Here is a 19,627-nt window from a genome sequence, read left to right as displayed (position 1 = left end):
GCTCGGCGGAGAGGAGAGATGCGGGGGTCACGCTCCTAACTTTCATGTAAATTTGTCAGATTTGACGTGGCATGTTCGCGTATTTTAAGTGGTCCTGGGCCTCCCCCAGGTCGACTCAGCCTCAAATGGGTACCTGGTGCGGTGTGTAAACGTCGCCACTGGGGAGACAAAGGCGGCCCGGCGTGGTGCTGGCCACCCACCCCCTCGTGTGCCGGCCTTCGTAGGTGCTGCTCGCTAACAGCACTTGCCCCTACAGTCTGTTAGGGCTACACGGGGGATCTTTGTCTTAGTTTGTTTAGTTTTAAGTGGTAGGGAACGGTGGTGCAGCGGTTAGCGCCCTGTGCGATGCAGCCGGCGACCCGCACTCCATTCGCCCCTCACGGCCAACATTGGTGAGGATTATCTGAAACCAGTCATGGGCCTCCCCTAGGTCGACTCAGCCTCAAGATCAGTGTCTCGAGACTCAGGGAGACCTGGTCTCAGGATCAGAGTCCTCATTGAGACTCAGGGAGACCTGGTCTCAGGTTCATAGTCCTGATTGAGACTCGGGGAGACCGGGTCTCAGGTTCATAGTCCTAATTGAGACTCGGGGAGACCTGGTCTCAGGTTCATAGTCGTGATTGAGACTCGGGGAGACCTGGTCTCAGGTTAATAGTCCTGATTGAGACTCTCAGGGAGACCTGGTCTCAGGCTCATAGTCCTGATTGAGACTCGGGGAGACCGGGTCTCAGGCTCATAGTCCTGATTGAGACTCGGGGAGACCTGGTCTCAGGCTCATAGTCGTGATTGAGACTCAGGGAGCCCAGCGAGTGTCCCCCACACCATCCACGCCCCCCCCACCTCAGCTGCCCCCACCTCAGCTGCCCCCCCCCCCCCACCTCGCCTTCCCCGTGTGAGTGTGGGACCGTGACGCAAGGCTCGGTGGGCGTGCGAACTCCCGGCCCGGATCGTTCCCTGGGTTCCAAAGGTCACGCTAGATGCCCGCGAGGTACGTGGCAGGCGCCCGCTCGCTCGTGGTGGTAAAATAAAATACGATTTAGCTTCTAGTACTCAAATTATTTATTTAGTTACCAGGTAAGACCCCCCCCCGCCCCCCCCCCCCGCCCCTCCCCACTGAGCTGCGTGGCTCTTTTTGTAGAAGCGACCCGGTCACCACAAACAATACCCCAACGAAGTGAGCTCATCGTCGAATCATCATCATCATCACGTGGGTCATTCATAGCGGCAGCCAAATAACGCTGTGGTGACGTTGATTCGGAATGTGGAAGGGGGGGAGGTGGGAGGGGGGGAAACCCGCAGGACCCCGGAGACGAATCCACGCGAACACGGGGAGACAGAGAGACACGCAGATATACAGCAGCAGCAGCAGCAGGCGTCAGGGTCGGGATGGAACCCACGACCTCCTGTACACCAGGCGAGGTAGTCAACATCTCCTAGCCACCGTGATGATGATGAGAGAGAGAGAGAGACACGCAGACTCCAAATATACAGCAGCAGGCGTCAGGGTCGGGATCGAACCCACGACCTCCTGTACACCAGGCGAGGTAGTCAACATCTCCTAGCCACCGTGATGATGATGGAGAGAGACACGCAGACTCCAAATATACAGCAGCAGGCGTCAGGGTCGGGATCGAACCCACGACCTCCTGTACACCAGGCGAGGTAGTCAACATCTCCTAGCCACCGTGATGATGGAGAGAGACACGCAGACTCCAAATATACAGCAGCAGGCGTCAGGGTCGGGAACGAACCCACGACCTCCTGTACACCAGGCGAGGTAGTCAACATCTCCTAGCCACCGTGATGATGATGATGATGAGAGAGAGACACGCAAACTCCAAATAGCAGCAGCAGGCGTCAGGGTCGGGATCGAATCCACGACCTCCTGTACACCAGGCGAGGTAGTCAACATCTCCTAGCCACCGTGATGATGATGAGAGAGAGAGACACGCAAACTCCAAATAGCAGCAGCAGGCGTCAGGGTCGGGATCGAACCCACGACCTCCTGTAGACCAGGCAAGGTAGTTAACATCTCATAGTCACCATGTTGATGATGAGAGAGAGAGACAGACATGCAGACTCCAAATATACAGCAGCAGGCGTCAGGGTCGGGATTGAAACCCACGACTTCCTGCACACCAGGCGAGGTAGTAAACATTTCATAGCCACCGTGGTGATGATGAGAGAGAGAGAGAGACACGCAGACTCCAAATATACAGCAGCAGCAGGCGTCAGGGTCGGGATTGAAACCCACGACCTCCTGTAGACCAGGCGAGGTAGTCAACATCTCCTAGCTACCGTGATGATGATGAGAGAGAGAGAGACACGCAGACTCCAAATATACAGCAGCAGCAGGCGTCAGAGTCGGGATTGAAACCCACGACCTCCTGTAGACCAGGCAAGGTAGTTAACATCTCATAGTCACCATGTTGATGATGAGAGAGAGAGAGAGAGACACGCAGACTCCAAATATACAGCAGCAGCAGGCGTCAGGGTCGGGATTGAAACCCACGACCTCCTGCACACCAGGCGAGGTAGTCAACATCTCTTAGCCACCATGATGATGATGAGAGAGAGAGAGAGAGACACGCAAACTCCAATAATGCAGCAGCAGGCGTCAGGGTCGGGATGGAACCCACGACCTCCTGTACACCAGGCGAGGTAGTTAACATCTCCTAGCCACCGTGATGATGAGAGAGAGAGAGACACGCAAACTCCAAATATACAGCAGCAGGCGTCAGGGGTCGGGATCGAACCCACGACCTCCTGCACATCAGGCGAGGTAGTTAACATCTCCTAGCCACCGTGATGATGATGAGAGAGAGACACGCAAACTCCAAATATACAGCAGCAGGCGTCAGGGTCGGGATGGAACCCACGACCTCCTGTAGACCAGGCGAGGTAGTTAACATCTCCCCGGGTCACGGGATGGAACCCACGACCTCGTGTAGACCAGGCGAGGTAGTCAACATCTCCTAGCTACCGCAGGCAGTGGCGCCTCCTGCACTGTCTGAAATTGTTCAATGGGCCTCACTTTGCTGATGAGTGGCAAGAGTTCCTCGCCATGAACACTTTGCAGCATTGGATCAAGCAGAGCCTGGCTGCTGCTGATGAGATACTGAATGCCAAAACCGGTCCTTGTCTGTAAACATCTGGACAGTTCACCAGCATTGGCTGAACCATGCCCAACACTGCTGATGAGACACTGAATTTCAAAACTGGTCCTTGCCTATAAACTCCTGGAAGATCACCGGCACTGGATCAAGCAGGGCCTGGCTCTGCTGCTGATGAAACACCGGAAGTGGAAAACCGGTCCAGAGTTTTGCTTGTGTTGAGGGTCAACGCTACTGAAATCACGCACCCCCAGAAGGCCGTGTGGCTGATGTGATGTGTAAAAAAACTAATTTTATTTGTCTTTCCATTGAGAGAAGGAGATGGGGATCATCATCTTATCTCTTTATCTCCTCGTTCTGAGCAATTCTGCCTTCAATTTGCGTCAGAGTGGGGTCATTCATTAACCGTGTAATGGTCTCTGGTTTAATCATTACACGGCGTACACACTCATGAAGTCAGTGACCCATCAATTCCTAGCAAAGTCCTTGTCCACCTGAAGCCCCAATGATTCCGACCCTTCTGGGATCACACTGCCGCCGCTGCTGCTGCTACAGTCAACCATCCTAGAATCTCACCACCCAGACCCCGAGGAACGTTTCTGGACTAGCAGAGTGGAACAACGCAGACGTCCCGAGGCCCGGTCTCCCTGAGTCTCAAATATTAGCCCATCGAAGGCAATTTTGGGTGACCATCAACCGCATCGGAATATCCGCACCTCCGATTAGCGCGGCCTGCACCTCCGATTAGCGCTGTTGGCTACATATGGTAAGAAAGAAGTTCAACATACATGCATCACGACCAGGCCAATGCTGCACAATATCTCCTTCATGAATGGGAAATTAAACAGACAGCCACAGCAGTGCGATTGTGGGCATGCAACCCAAACTATGGACCGTATAGCAAAACCCAGAGACACACAGAGATAGTTGAACATACATAGCGACCCGTGAAGATACAGAGTCGCAGAGAGATGCACAGAGATCCATACAGACACACAGAGATCCATAAAGATAGTCACAGAGAGATACAGCAATCCATCGAGACTCCTAGAGATAGATCGAGATACATAGACTCGTAAAGATACAGAGTCGCAGAGAGATGCACAGGGATCCATAGAGACTCATGGAGATGCAGAGACACGAAGAGATATATTACAGACAAGCCACAGCAGTGCGATTGTGACCATGCAACCCAAATTATGGACCATAGAGTAGCATTAATAATAATAACAATAGCATTTGCGGAACATAGAACGCCTTTCATAGAATCCCAAGGTGCTGCAGTACATCAATGGCACAATGGGGTGGGGAGTGGTTTGGTAACAAGTGGTTCTGTGGGTCAAATAGAAAATAACTTTTGTAAGAGAAAAGTCTTAAGGCGAACCTCTTCGGCAAGCAAAGGGCGGACGCGCCCACTGCTGGGGGGCCCATTCGCCACCAAAAATCGCCAACGAAAATCACCGGACAGAAAATCAACGTTGAAATCGCTGCGAAAGTCTTCTCCGCGAAATTCCCTGCCAAAACCACCGCCAAAATCACCGTGAAATTCACCACCAAAATCGCCGCCAAAATCGCCCAACTTGCCGCTAAATTCCCCACCAAAACCACCGCCAAAATCACCGTGAAATTCACCACCAAAATATCCACCAAAATCGCGGCCAAAATCACCAAACTTGCCGCTAAATTCCCCACCAAAACCACCGCCAAATTCACCGCCAAAACCCACCGCAAAATTCACGCGCGGGGGAGGGCAATGGGGGATCCTGCGACAAACCCTGGCAGGACAATGTCACATTGGAGTCCTGAAACTCGGTGGTGAGGCTGTTACTGGGCAAACATGCACAACAATAATAATGACACATTGACGGAGTTTGTGGTCGTGCACGGTTGGAGCGGCACCGTAGCCAGGGCACGCAACTGTGGACCAGGAGGGCTTCATTTGAGGGGGTTCGTAAGGAGCCGGCACCGCTGAGACCTGGGTTCGCATCCCGGATGTGGCCGCTCACCCACGGGGGTTGTGGTGGATGGGGGGGGGGGGTCGAACCGAGGTCTCGGGCCGCATCGGGTCGATGTTCTGAGCTCGCTCGCCGGTGACTTTAATGGAGATCCGTGGAGGTGCATTTATAGAGATGCAGGAGTGCGTAGACGCCAGTGTAGAGGGCTTGCTGCTGCTGCTGCGACAACGAGATGGCTTCAGCAGAGAGAGAGTTCGTGTCGCGTGTCGCTGTTCCTCCTCCTGCGTTGAAGGAGCGCAGAGCAAAGTGGGTTTACTCTACCGGCTCTTTGGGTCTCTATGGGTCTCTATGTATCTCCATGTGTCTCTGAGTCTCACGATACGGCCCATAGGTTTGGTTGAATGGCAAAAATCGCACTAACGTGACTTGTACGAGTCTCTTTGTATATCTATTGGTCTATATGTATCTCTAGATACATCTCTTCCCAATGTATCTCTACGTATCTCTGTGTGTCTATGGGTTTGCTGTACGGTCCATAGTTTGTGTTGCATGGCCACAATCACACCGCTGTGGAAGACGTTCTTAACTTTCCATTCATGAAGGACATGTAGTGCAGCATTGTCCCGGTGATGTTCTGATGCAGTTGCTGGATCCGCCACCAGTGTCTCCCAGGAGGAATGTCAAAGCCAGGAGATGCGATGTTTTAAATACTTGCATAGAGACCCATAGACTCACACAGAGAGACACCATAGACTCACACAGAGAGACCCATAGACTCACATAGAGTCCCATAGACTCACACAGAGACCCATAGACTCACATAGAGAGACCCATAGACTCACACAGAGAGTCCCATAGACTCACACAGAGAGACCCATGGACTTACACAGAGAGACCCATAGACTCACACAGATACCCATAGACTCACATAGAGAAACCCATAGACACACACAGAGAGATACCCATAGACTCACACAGAGAGACCCAAAGACTCACACGCAGAGAGACCCATAGACTCACACACAGAGAGAGACCCATAGACTCACACAAAGAGACCCATAGACTCGCACAGAGAGACACCATAGACTCACACAGAGACCCATAGACTCGCACAGAGAGACCCATAGACTTACATAGAGAGACCCATGGACTCGCACAGAGAGACCCATAGACTCATAGACAGAGAGACCCATAGACTCACATAGAGAGACCCATAGACTCACACACAGAGACCCATAGACTCACATAGAGAGACCCATAGACTCACATAGAGAGACCCATAGATTCACACACAGAGACCCATAGACTCACATAGAGAGACCCATAGACTCGCACACAGAGACCCATCGAGTCACACACAGAGACCCATATACTCACACAGAGAGACCCATCGACTCACACACAGAGATCCATAGACTCACACAGAGAGACCCATAGACTCACACAGAGAGACCCATCGACTCACACAAAGAGACCCAAAGACTCACACAAAGAGACCCATAGACTCACACAGAGAGACCTATCGACTCACACAAAGAGACCCATAGACTCACACAGAGAGACCCATAGACTTACACACAGAGACCCATAGACTCACACACAGAGACCCATAGACTCACACAGAGAGACCCATATACTGACACACAGAGAGAGACCCATAGACTCACACAGAGAGACCATAGACTCACACAGAGAGACCCATAGACTCACACACAGAGACCCATAGACTCACACAGAGAGACCCATAGACTCACACAGAGAGACCCATAGACTCACACAGAGAGACCCATAGACTCACACAGAGAGACCCATAGACTCACACACAGAGAGAGACCCATAGACTCACATAGAGAGACCCATAGACACACACAGAGAGTACTCATAGACTCACACAGAGACACCCATAGACTCGCACAGAGAGACACCATAGACTTACACACAGAGAGACCCATAGACTCACACACAGAGAGAGACCCATAGACTCACACAGAGAGAGAGACCCATAGACTCACACACAGAGAGTACTCATAGACTCGCACAGAGAGACCCATTGACTCACACAGAGAGACCCATAGACTCACACAGACACACCCATAGACTCACACAGAGAGACCCTGGCACGGACTGAACTGTGACCAGTCACGTGTGCCGAGCGGGGGCTGCCTCTTATCCCCGTGTCAGCCGTGGCTGCTGTAAAAGGGGCTTTCATCCAGCAGTGGATCGACCGGGGGCGGGGGGGGGGGTGGTGCTGCGTGCGCGAGTGTCGTCATCGCGACCCCGGTGATGAACTTTCCCGTTCCGTCATCCGCGTCTCTCACCTCCCTGCAGTTTGTCACTCGTTCCTCCGCCGCTGCTTCTGCCTCGTTCGTTCGGCTCCTCTGAATGGAAGTCGCCGCACTTTGGCCGCTTTGTTCGCGTGTCTGTGTGTCGTTGTCGTTCTGTGTGTGTTGTTGTTGTGCTGTCGGTGGCGGCGCAGCGGACCGGTGACGATTATCTGAAACGGTCCTGGACCTCCCTTAGGTCGACTCAGCCTCAAATGAGTAACCTGGTTGCGGTGTGTAGTAAACATCGCCACTGGGGAGACAAAGGCGGCCGGGCGTGGTGTTGACCACTCCCCCCCCCCCGCCCCCCACACCGTGTGCCGTGCTGGCTTTCATAGGCGCTCGCTAGCAGCACTTGCCCCTAACAGCCTGTTAAGGCTACACGGGGGATCTTTGTCTTTGTGTGTAGGTGCTCGCTAACAGCACTTGCCCCAACAATCTGTTAAGGCTACACGAGAGATCGTTGTCTTTGTGTGTAGGTGCTCGCTAACAGCACTTGCCCCAACAGCCTGTTAAGGCTACACGGGATATCTTTGTGTGTAGGTGCTCGCTAACAGCACTTGCCCCCAACAGCCTGTTAAGGCTACACGGGAGATCTTTGTCTTTGTGTCTAGGTGCTTGCTAACAGCACTTGCCCCAACAGCCTGTTAAGGCTACACGGGAGATCTTTGTCTTTGTGTGTAGGTGCTCGCTAATAGCACTTGCCCCCAACAGCCTGTTAAGGCTACACGGGAGATCTTTGTCTTTGTGTCTAGGTGCTTGCTAACAGCACTTGCCCCAACAGCCTGTTAAGGCTACACGGGAGATCTTTGTCTTTGTGTGTAGGTGCTCGCTAACAGCACTTGCCCCAACAGCCTGTTAAGGCTACACGGGGGGTCTTTGTCTTTGTGTGTAGGTGCTCGCTAACAGCACTTGCCCCAACAGCCTGTTAAGGCTACACGGGGGATCTTTGTCTTTGTGTGTAGGTGCTCGCTAACAGCACTTGCCCCAACAGCCTGTTAAGGCTACACGGGGGATATTTGTCTTTGTGTGTAGGTGCTCGCTAACAGCACTTGCCCCAACAGCCTGTTAAGGCCACACGGAGGATCTTTGTCTTTGTGTGTAGGTGCTCGCTAACAGCACTTGCCCCAACAGCCTGTTAAGGCCACACGGGGGATCTTTGTCTTTGTGTGTAGGTGCTCGCTAACAGCACTTGCCCCCAACAGCCTGTTAAGGCTATACGGAGGATCTTTGTCTTTGTGTGTAGGTGCTCGCTAACAGCACTTGCCCCAACAGTCTGTTAAGGCTACACGGGAGATCTTTGTGTGTAGGTGCTTGCTAACAGCACTTGCCCCAACAGCCTGTTAAGGCTACACGAGAGATCTTTGTCTTTGTGTGTAGGTGCTCGCTAACAGCACTTGCCCCAACAGCCTGTTAAGGCTACACGGGAGATCTTTGTCTTTGTGTCTAGGTGCTCGCTAACAGCACTTGCCCCAACAATCTGTTAAGGCTACACGGGAGATCTTTGTCTTTGTGTGTAGGTGCTCGCTAACAGCACTTGCCCCAACAGCCTGTTAAGGCTACACGGGGGATCTTTGTCTTTGTGTGTAGGTGCTCGCTAACAGCACTTGCCCCAACAATCTGTTAAGGCTACACGGGGGATCTTTGTATTTGTGTGTAGGTGCTTGCTAACAGCACTTGCCCCAACAGCCTGTTAAGGCTACACGAGAGATCTTTGTATTTGTGTGTAGGTGCTTGCTCACAGCACTTGCCCCAACAGTCTGTTAAGGCTACACGGGAGATCTTTGTCTTTGTGTCTAGGTGCTCGCTAACAGCACTTGCCCCAACAATCTGTTAAGGCTACACGGGGGATCTTTGTATTTGTGTGTAGGTACTTGCTAACAGCACTTGCCCCAACAGCCTGTTAAGGCTACACGAGAGATCTTTGTTTTTGTGTGTAGGTGCTTGCTCACAGCACTTGCCCCAACAGTCTGTTAAGGCTACACGGGAGATCTTTGTCTTTGTGCTGCCGCTGGTGGGGAGCGGTGGCGCAGCGGTTAGCGCTACGCTGCGCCACGAACCCGGCGACCCAGGTTCCATCCCCGCTCACGGCCACCGCCGGTGACAATTATCTGAACCTCCCCTAGGTCGACTCGGCCTCAAATGAGCGCTGTACCCGGTGCGGTGTGTAAACATCACCGCTGGGGATACAAAGGCGCTCGTGCGTGGTGCTGGCCAACCCACCGCTAACAGCAAAGTACATTAAGCCTATACGGGGGTGGGGGCTCTTTTGTCTTTATCTGTATAAGAATGTTCGTGAAGGACGCCTCTCCAGGCACAACAAGGGGGCACAGGTGGTGGTGGTGGTGCATCGGCCGGTATCATCTCAATCGGTCAACCCCACGGCACCTGTTCGGTCTGCCCAGTGACCTCCCGCCAGCAGCGAGCCTTCGACGCTTCACGTGGCCTCGACGCGCACCTAGCCTGGCACAAGCGGTGGCTGGTGTACGTGCGTTGAACGTCGCCCCCCGGGCCGCGCTAATCGGAGGGGTGGGGGGTGCTGGTGCAGCGGCTAGGGGCTGCTGAGCGACCAGCCTGGGGCCCATCCGAGTTCGATTCCCGCTCACGGCCACAGGCGACGATTGTCCGAACCGGTGTGCAGGTCGGGCGTGGTTGCTGCTGGGTCACCTGCCCCCACGTGTGGCCACAGCGCCGGCCTTCCAAAGGTGCAGCTCGTTAGCAGCACTTGCCCCCAACAGCACTTGACCCCAACAGCACTTGCCCCCAACAGCACTTGCCTCAACAGCACTTGCCCCAGCAGCACTTGCCCCCAACAGCACTTGCCCTCAACAGCACTTGCCCCCAGCAGCACTTGCCCCCAGCAGCACTTGCCCCAGCAGCACTTGCCCCCAGCAGCACTTGCCCCCAGCAGCACTTGCCCCAGCAGCACTTGCCCCCAACAGCACTTGCCCAACAGCACTTGCCCCCAACAGCACTTGCCCCAGCAACACTTGCCCCAGCAACACTTGCCTCAGCAACACTTGCCCCCAGCAACACTTGCCCCAGCAACACTTGCCCCAGCAGCACTCGGCCCCAACAGCACTTGCCCCCAGCAGCACTTGCCCCAGCAGCACTTGCCCCCAGCAGCACTTGCCCCCAGCAGCACTTGCCCCCAACAGCACTTGCCCCAACAGCACTTGCCCCCAACAGCACTTGCCCCAGCAACACTTACCCCAGCAACACTTGCCTCAGCAACACTTGCCCCCAGCAAGACTTGCCCCATCAACACTTGCCCCAGCAGCACTCGGCCCCAGCAGCACTTGCCCCAGCAACACTTGCCCCCAGCAGCACTTGCCCCAGCAGCACTTGCCCCGAGCAGCACTTGCCCCCAACAGCACTTGCCCCAGCAGCACTTGCCCCAACAGCACTTGCCCCCAGCAGCACTTGCCCCCAACAGCACTTGCCCCAACAGCACTTGCCCCCAACAGCACTTGCCCCCAGCAGCACTTGCCCCAGCAGCACTTGCCCCAGCAGCACTTGCCCCCAACAGCACTTGCCCCCAGCAGCACTTGCCCCAGCAGCACTTGCCCCCAACAGCACTTGCACCCAACAGCACTTGCCCCCAGCAGCACTTGCCCCCAGCAGCACTTGCCCTAGCAGCACTTGCCCCCAACAGCACTTGCCCCCAACAGCACTTGCCCCAGCAACACTTGCCCCAGCAACACTTGCCTCAGCAACACTTGCCCCAGCAACACTTGCCCCAGCAACACTTGCCCCAGCAGCACTCGGCCCCAGCAGCACTTGCCCCCAGCAGCACTTGCCCCAGAAGCACTTGCCCCCAGCAGCACTTGCCCCCAGCAGCACTTGCCCCCAACAGCACTTGCCCCAACAGCACTTGCCCCCAACAGCACTTGCCCCAGCAACACTTGCCCCAGCAACACTTGCCTCAGCAACACTTGCCCCCAGCAACACTTGCCCCATCAACACTTGCCCCAGCAGCACTCGGCCCCAGCAGCACTTGCCCCAGCAACACTTGCCCCCAGCAGCACTTGCCCCAGCAGCACTTGCCCCCAGCAGCACTTGCCCCAACAGCACTTGCCCCCAACAGCACTTGCCCCAACAGCACTTGCCCCAGCAGCACTTGCCCCCAGCACCACTTACCCCCAACAGCACTTGCCCCAAAAGCACTTGCCCCCAACAGCACTTGCCCCCAGCAGTCTGTAAAGGCTATCCGTGGGAAGGGGTGGTGGGGGGGGATTTTGTATTTGTGTTTGAGAAAGTTCGGCGTCTGTCCGGTCGTAACACGAAAACCGGTTTGGTCACTCAAAGTCTCCAAACTGGATTCTCAGAATCCCCCCAAACACCCCCCCCCCCCCCACTGAGCCCCTACCCCCGACCCTTCCTCTTGCCGATACACTGGGGACACGCTCCAGGCAATGTTTGCGTAAAGCCGTCGCTCGCTTGACCGAGTGCGTCCCTTCAACTGCCACCACTGAACCATGTGTAAGGTTCGCCCTGCGCCGAGCTACGCATCTCTGTTTTGAGATGTGACCCTGGCCACCGGCGAATGGCAGCTCAACCCGAGTGGTCGATGTCATCGTCGTCGTCGTCGTGGGCATTTATAGCAGCGGACAAATATCTCCGAACGCGTGATGTCGAATGTCGATGTTGGGGGGGGGGGGGGGGGGGAGTGTGGAAACCGCGACCACGGGGACAGAGAGACACGCAAACGTCAGGGCCAGAATCGAACCCACGACCTCCTGTATACCAGGCGAGGTAGTCAACATCTCCTAGCCACCGTGATGATGATGATGAGAGAGAGACACGCAGACTCCAAATATACAGCAGGCGTCGTCAGGGTCGGGATCGAACCCACGACCTCCTGTACAATAGGCGAGGTAGTCAACATCTCCTAGCCACCATGATGATGATGAGAGAGAGAGAGACACGCAGACTCCAAATATACAGCAGGCGTCGTCAGGGCCGGGATCGAACCCACGACCTCCTGCACACCAGGCGAGGTAGTCAACATCTTATAGCCACCGTGAAAAAGAGCTTCACAGCTCAGTGGGCCTTGCCTGGCAAAACCATTTAGTTGTTGTATAGTTTAGTTTAGCATCGCGACCTTTCAGATGGGCCTATGCGGCCGTCTGGAACGCTCTTCCTTCCGATATTAGGAAGCCACTGGCGGCTATGTGCTTTGAAATCATCATCATCATCATCATCATCCAGATGAACAAACTAATTTCTTTAGAAATATTTTTGGTTGCGTTTAAATTGTTATCCTTCCCCCACACCTCCAATTACCCCCCCCCCTCCACTCCCCCATGTCAGTCCCTAAACTTGAGGGTGTTTGGCTCCGGGGTTTGATACACTTGACTTGCTGTTTTTTTCCCACCCTGCCCACCTCTATATTTCAAAATCGATTGTCTTCTTGATTCTTAAATAACTTAGCATTATATATTTATATATATAAAAAGCGTGAGCCGAGCGCTTGCGGCGGGAGTTCGGCGTGGCCAGGGCAGGCTGGCGCACGCCCGCTCCTTCTGCCTCCCACGTGGCGCTCTCACCGCCCCTCCCCACCCCCCGTCCCCGTTGTATTGATGTGCGGGACGAGCCGAGACTCGTCTTGGGCGGGGGGGAAGGGAGGCGAACTTAGAATTCCTGGCGCTGTCGGCCGGGGTGAGAGGGGTTCGCACGGCTCGCTCACGCAGCCCTCTCGTCTGAGGGGCGCGAAGCATCGTCACGCCCAGCCGTGGACTCGCGCGGAGGTCTGTGGACTCGCACAGAGACCCATGGACTCGCACGGAGATCTGTAGAGTCACACCGAGATGCGTAGATTCACACAGAGATCTGTAGACTCACGGAGATCCATGGACTCACACGGAGACCCATGGACTCACACGGAGACCCATGGAGACCCACGGACTCGCACGGAGATCTGTAGAGTCACACCGAGATGCGTAGATTCACACAGAGATCCGTAGACTCACACGGAGACCCATGGACTCACACGGAGACCCATGGACTCACACAGAGACCCATGGACTCACACGGAGATCTATAGATTCATACAGAGACCCATGGACTCACGCAAAGACCCATGGACTCACACAGAGACCCATAGACTCACACGGAGACCCATGGACTTGCACGGAGATCTGTAGAGTCACACCGAGATGCGTAGATTCACACAGAGATCCGTAGACTCACACGGAGACCCATGGACTCACACGGAGACCCATGGACTCACACAGAGACCCATGGACTCACACGGAGATCTATAGATTCATACAGAGACCCATGGACTCACGCAAAGACCCATGGACTCACACAGAGACCCATAGACTCACACGTAGACCCATGGACTCACACGGAGATCCATAGATTCACACTGAGAGCCATAGACTCACACAGAGACCCATGGACTCACACAGACTCATGGACACACGGAGACCCATGGACTCACACGGAGACCCATGGACTCACACGGAGACCCATGGAGACCCACGGACTCATACGGAGATCTATAGACTCGCACAGAGACCAATGGACACACACGGAGACCCATGGACTCACACGAGCATCGGACGGACATCGGGGTGATTTTTTTCCCCGGCCGCCGTAACTCACGCGGGGATTTGAAGGAAAGAAAAATCAAAACACAGAAACCCGAGCCGTAGTCGTGGCGAGATTCACTGCGGCTCGGCCGTGTCGGCAGGAAGCGCCCTTCCTGGCCGCCACACGGCATGCTGGGTGGTGCCACACGGCACGCTGGGTGGTGCCCCAGCTCATGGCCCAGGAGAGAGGCCGGGTAACGAACTCTCGTCTGGGACCACGCCAAATCTCCGGTCGTCCTCTCAACAGCAGCAGCAGCAGCGTTGGCTTTTGGCTGGCCATCGAGCAAAGTGTTTTTTGGGGTCTCGATGTGCATCGATGGGTCTCTTGTAGGTGCTGCATTATGGGTCGATGCGCAAATGAACCGCGACACCTCGCTGATCTCGTCAAGGAGCTATAAACCATCATCATCATCACCAAGCGTGAACTCCGCTCATCCACGCAGCAGCAGCAGCGGCGGCGGCTTTTGGCTGCTCAGCCATCGAACAAAGGCGGTGGTCACCGCTGCATCGCGCGGCGCTAACAGATGCGCTGCTTCTGCGGCCGTCTGGAACGCTCTTCCCTTCCCCGATGTTAGGTAGCCACTGGAGCTGGGCACTTTCAAATTATCATGAAGATTGACAAACTCGTTTATTTAGAACTTCTCTTTGTGTTTAGTTTGTTGTCCTTCCCCCGCACCTCCGATTAGCACGGTTGGCTACGTACGGTGCGAAAGAAGTTCAACGTGCGTACATACTGCCCAGAGACTCAACACTACCCATAGACTCAACACTGCCCATAGACTCAACACTGCCCATAGACTCAACACTGCCCATAGACTCAACACTGCCCATAGACTCAACACTACCCATAGACTCAACACTACCCATAGACTCAACACTGCCCATAGGCTCAACACTGCACGATAGACTCAACACTGCCATAGACTCAACACTGCACCATAGACTCAACACTACCCATAGACTCAACACTGCCCATAGACTCAACACTGCCCATTGACTCAACACTGCACCATAGACTCAACACTGCCCATTGACTCAACACTGCACCATAGACTCAACACTGCCCATTGACTCAACACTGCACCATAGACTGCCCATAGTATAACACTGCCCATAGACTCAACACTGCCCATAGACTCAACACTGCCCATAGACTCAACACTGCACCATAGACTCAACACTGCCCATAGACTCAACACTACCCATACACTCAATACTGCCCATAGACTCAACACTACCCATACACTCAATACTGCCCATAGACTCAACACTGCCCATAGACTCAACACTGCCCATAGACTCAACACTACCAATAGACTCAACACTGCCCATAGACTCAACACTGCCCATAGACTCAACACTGCTCATAGACTCAACACTGCCCATAGACTCAACACTGCCCATAGACTCAACACTACCAATAGACTCAACACTGCCCATAGACTCAACACTGCCCATAGACTCAACACTGCTCATAGACTCAACACTGCCCATAGACTCAACACCTCAAATAGAGGGGTACGTTCCTGGGACGCTCGTAAAAAGCACATTTTGTGGATGCCGACGTTGACCTTTTCATGAATTACCTTAAATACATAATACAACTATTTGATAAATTACATTTTTCTCATCACCGTTTTTTTCTCTCTCAATCACTTTCTCACTCATTCTCTCACTCTCTCACTCTCTTACTCTCTCATTCACTCACTGCCCTTTTCAGCATGCCCATTGTGACCGTGTCGGAGATACTGAACCAGCACTGCTGAGGTCCCTCAGTTTCAGGCTCAAGCCCTGGTTCTGGATGTCTCTCTCAGGGGACTCAGAATGGCCACGTCAGACAAGCCATGCTTCTGTGCGTGTCTCTCTGAATGGTTCACAAAGGTTGTCTCTCGTAACTTTGCGATGAGCCACTGAGATCCTCGGGTTCCAAGATTCAAGCCCTGGTTCTGGATGTCTCTCTCAGGGGATTCATAATGGCCACGTCAGACAAGCCATGCTTCTGTGCGTGTCTCTCTGAATGGTTCACAAAGGCTGTCTCTAATAACTTTGCGATGAGCCACTGAGATCCTCGGGTTCCAAGATTCAAGCCCTAGGTCTGGGTGTCTCTCACCCTCTTGGGGGGAGGGGGGGGTTCACGGTTGCCGTGTCAGAGACGCTTAATCAGCTGAGAAGCCTGGGTTCTAGCTCCTCTCCGGGGGGGGGGTCGTGTGCACATCTTGCCAACTCCGTGATTATTTATTCAGGCGCCCGTCATCACCCAAAGCCTCGAGACGCTGTTTTCGTCACGTTGCTCGGTATTTTCGAGCCGATGATTGCTGCCTTTGGATAATTATTATTGCGCTTTCGCCTCCGCCGTGTGAGCCCTCGGGGTGTAGGGGTGGTGGGGGGCGGGGAGGTAGGCGGGGTGGGGGAGAGGTAGGGGGCTGGGGGGGGGGCGCACGCGATTAATTATCCGACGAACGCGCGTGGCGAGCTGGCACGCCGCTTGTGCCGCATTAGACCACCGCCAACGTAGCTGTGCCACTTCGCTCGTTGTGGGGATCCCCCCGCTCGCCCCCCTCCCAGGGGGTTTCAGCAAGCGGCTCGTTGGGGACCGAGTAGCTCTTACCACCTCGCCCACCTCGCCCACCTCGCCCACCCCGCGACTGCATCCGTACACACGTGGCGCCGCAGTCGACCCCGGGGGGTAAACGGTTGGGGGGGTTGGGGGGGGGCAACCCTGCGGGTTTCTGGAGCCGAGTGTCGGGGTGCTCTGCGTAAGGGCGGCCTCGCCACGTTGTTGACTGATGGCTCGTGACCCACTGGTGACCCCCACAACCGCCCTCCGTGTCTCGCACCTCGGGCCAAGCGACCCCCCCCCCACTCCTCCTCCGTGCGGGGTGGACCGGACGCGGGGACGTGGCACGGAGACGTGGCACGGAGACGTGGCACGGGGAGAGGGGAAGGCTTTTCTTGACGGCAGTGTCGCGGCACGGGATTGAGGAAATGGTGGCTCTGGACTCGCATGCCTTCCTGCGTACCGACCCACACCCGCCCCCGATGAGCACGGTTGGCTACGTACGGTGTATGCACAAACTTCACGGGACCTCTCCTGTCGGTATCAAAATACAAGAATAGGTTTTACCCTTTCTGGCACTAAAACAGTTGTGTTAAGATGTTAAAACGCCAAACGATCCGGAGTCTGAGACCAGGAAAGGCAGCGGGCAGAGATGATCTCCCAAGCGAAATGCTGAGGGAGGGTGGCGTTTGTGCACAGACTGTCTGGACCACTGGACGGGTTACGCAGGATTGGAAGGATGCCCTGGTGGTCCCCCTCTTTAAGAAGGGGGACCGCACAGACTGTAACAACTACAGGGGCATCTCACTCCTCAGTGTGCCGGGAAAGGTCCTGGCAAGGGTTATTCAACATCGCCTTGCCAGGCACGCTGAGGAGAGGCTTGCGGAGCCCAAATGCGGTTTCAGGAAAGGGCGGTCCTGCACAGATGCCATACTTTCTTCCGTCTGCTACAGCAGAGGTGTAGGAAATTCCAGCAAGACCTACATCTCTGCTTTATTGACCTGGTCAAGGCCTATGATACCATCAGTAGGCCTGGGCTCTGGGTTGTTCTTCATGCTTTTGGAGTACCTGACCCTCGGCTCACGATCATTAAGGACCTTCATGATGATGAGCGGGCCCGGGTAAAACTACGTGGCCGGGAGTCCGAGCCATTCCCTGTACACCTTGGGGTGCGACAGGGATGTCCTCTGGCTCCCACATTATTTAACATCTATTTTGACCACATAGTTCGTGAAGCTTTCAATAGCTATACCGGGGGAATCTCCATTTGGTACAGATATAATGGGAGGCTGATCGATGCCCGGGTGCAGTCAAGGGATGGCTTCCTATTGCTCAACCACGTTATGTATGCCGATTATTTGGTAATAGCTGCTCATTCAGAGGAGGAGTTGGAGACGCTGCTGCTGAGACTGGAGCGTTCTACTAAGAGATGGGGCCTTACCATCAGCCCCACCAAAACTAAGCACCTGCCTGGGTATTTTGTACCATCGGACACTCCACCCCCACAACTCTCAATCGGTGATGGGGCAGTTGTGGAGAGAGTGGAGCGTTTCCCAAACCTGGGCAATCTGCTTATGACCGGCTCCAGTTTAACAGCCGAGGTCTCACTCCGAATCAGTCGAGCGGCAATATCTTTTCATCGGTTGCGTAACGCTGTGTGGAAGCTACCTGGTCTGTCGCTCCGCACTAAGCTTCAGGTCTTCTCGGCCACGGTCATTCCCTCCCTTATCTACGCTTGCGAAACGTGGACCCCCCTAATGGAACATCTTCGCCGGTGAGAAACATTTAGGCTGGCCTGCCTACGATCCATCCTGGGTTTAACCAGGCTGAATTGTGTGAGGAGCTCACAAATCCTTGAAAGATCTGGGCATGGTCCCATCGGTGAGCTCCTCCGGCAGGCAAGGCTGCGTTGGCTGGGTCATGTAGCCCGTATGCCCAGCCACTGCATGCCGAAACAGCTTTTGTTCGGCCGGATCGAGGGGGCAAAACGGGCGCGGCACGGGCTAGAGAAGAGATAGAGTGATGTGGTACAGGAGGACGTGGAGTTGAGTGGACTTGCCGATGACTGGTACCAGCGGTGTCAAGATCGGCCTCTGTGGAGGAGGCTCGTGAAGGACGCTACTGGGCAGTTGGAGGCAATCGCCCTCCAACAATAACGGAGGGCGGAGGAGCAACGCTCACAACAACGAGCGGAGATCCGGTTGGCTAAAGCACAGCAGGTTGGCACAATAGGGGGCACAGTTGGTGCATCAGCCAGTCATCTCAGTCATCTTAGTCAGTCGACTCGTGGCACTTGGGTCTGCCCCTTGACCTCCTGCCTGCGGGCGTTCGACACTTCACGTGGCCTCAAGGTGCACATGGCATGGCACAAGCGTCGTGGTGACGTCACCACCACTTAGTGGCGAATGGCGGTTGTTGTTGTTGCTGTTGTGTGTGTGTGTATGTATATGTGTATGTATATGTGTGTGTATGTGTGTGTATGTGTGTCTGGCAGGATTTTCGTGCATCCCAGACCGAGTTTAATCCGCCCTGACCACAGTGATTGAACCGGATTCTCCAGTGCCAGTCATCTGGAGACCGACCACACCAGTGGCTCACGTTGAGATAAAAAAAACACGTTGTGTGTGTGTATGTGTGTGTGTGTATGTGTGTGTTGTATGTGTGTGACTGGGTCATGTAGCCCGCATGCCTAGCCACCGCATGCTGAAACAGCTTTTGTTCGGCCGGATCGAGGGGGCTAAACGGGCGCGGCACGGGATAGAGAAGAGATGGAATGATGTGGTACAGGAGGACGTGGAGCTGAGCGGACTTGCCGATGACTGGTACCAGCGTTGTCAAGATCGGCCTCTGTGGAGGAGGCTCGTGAAGGACGCTACTGGGCAGTTGGAGGTAGTCGCCCTCCAACAACAACGGAGGGCGGAGGAGCGACGCTCACAACAACGAGCGGAGCGCCGGGTGGCTAAAGCACAGCAGGTTGGCACAGTAGGGGGCACGGGTGGTGCATCAGCCAGTCATCTCAGTCATCTTAGTCAGTCTACCCGTGGCACTTGGGTCTGCCCTGTGACCTCCTGCCAGCGGGCAT

General features: G+C 54.8%; 1 protein-coding gene across 1 annotated transcript in view; it reads left to right on the top strand.

The window, feature by feature from the left end:
• Positions 1–19,627, top strand: part of LOC116955319 (neural proliferation differentiation and control protein 1-like) — a 57,834-nt gene that overhangs the window by 20,360 nt on the left and 17,847 nt on the right. The gene's annotated exons all lie outside the window — the stretch shown is intronic.

Source organism: Petromyzon marinus, chromosome 59, assembly GCF_048934315.1.
Source record: "Petromyzon marinus isolate PM22_M1 ecotype Great Lakes invasive population chromosome 59, UKy_Petmar_22M1.pri1.0, whole genome shotgun sequence".
Taxonomy (NCBI): domain Eukaryota; kingdom Metazoa; phylum Chordata; class Hyperoartia; order Petromyzontiformes; family Petromyzontidae; genus Petromyzon; species Petromyzon marinus.
This window is presented reverse-complemented; position numbering and strand designations above follow the sequence as displayed.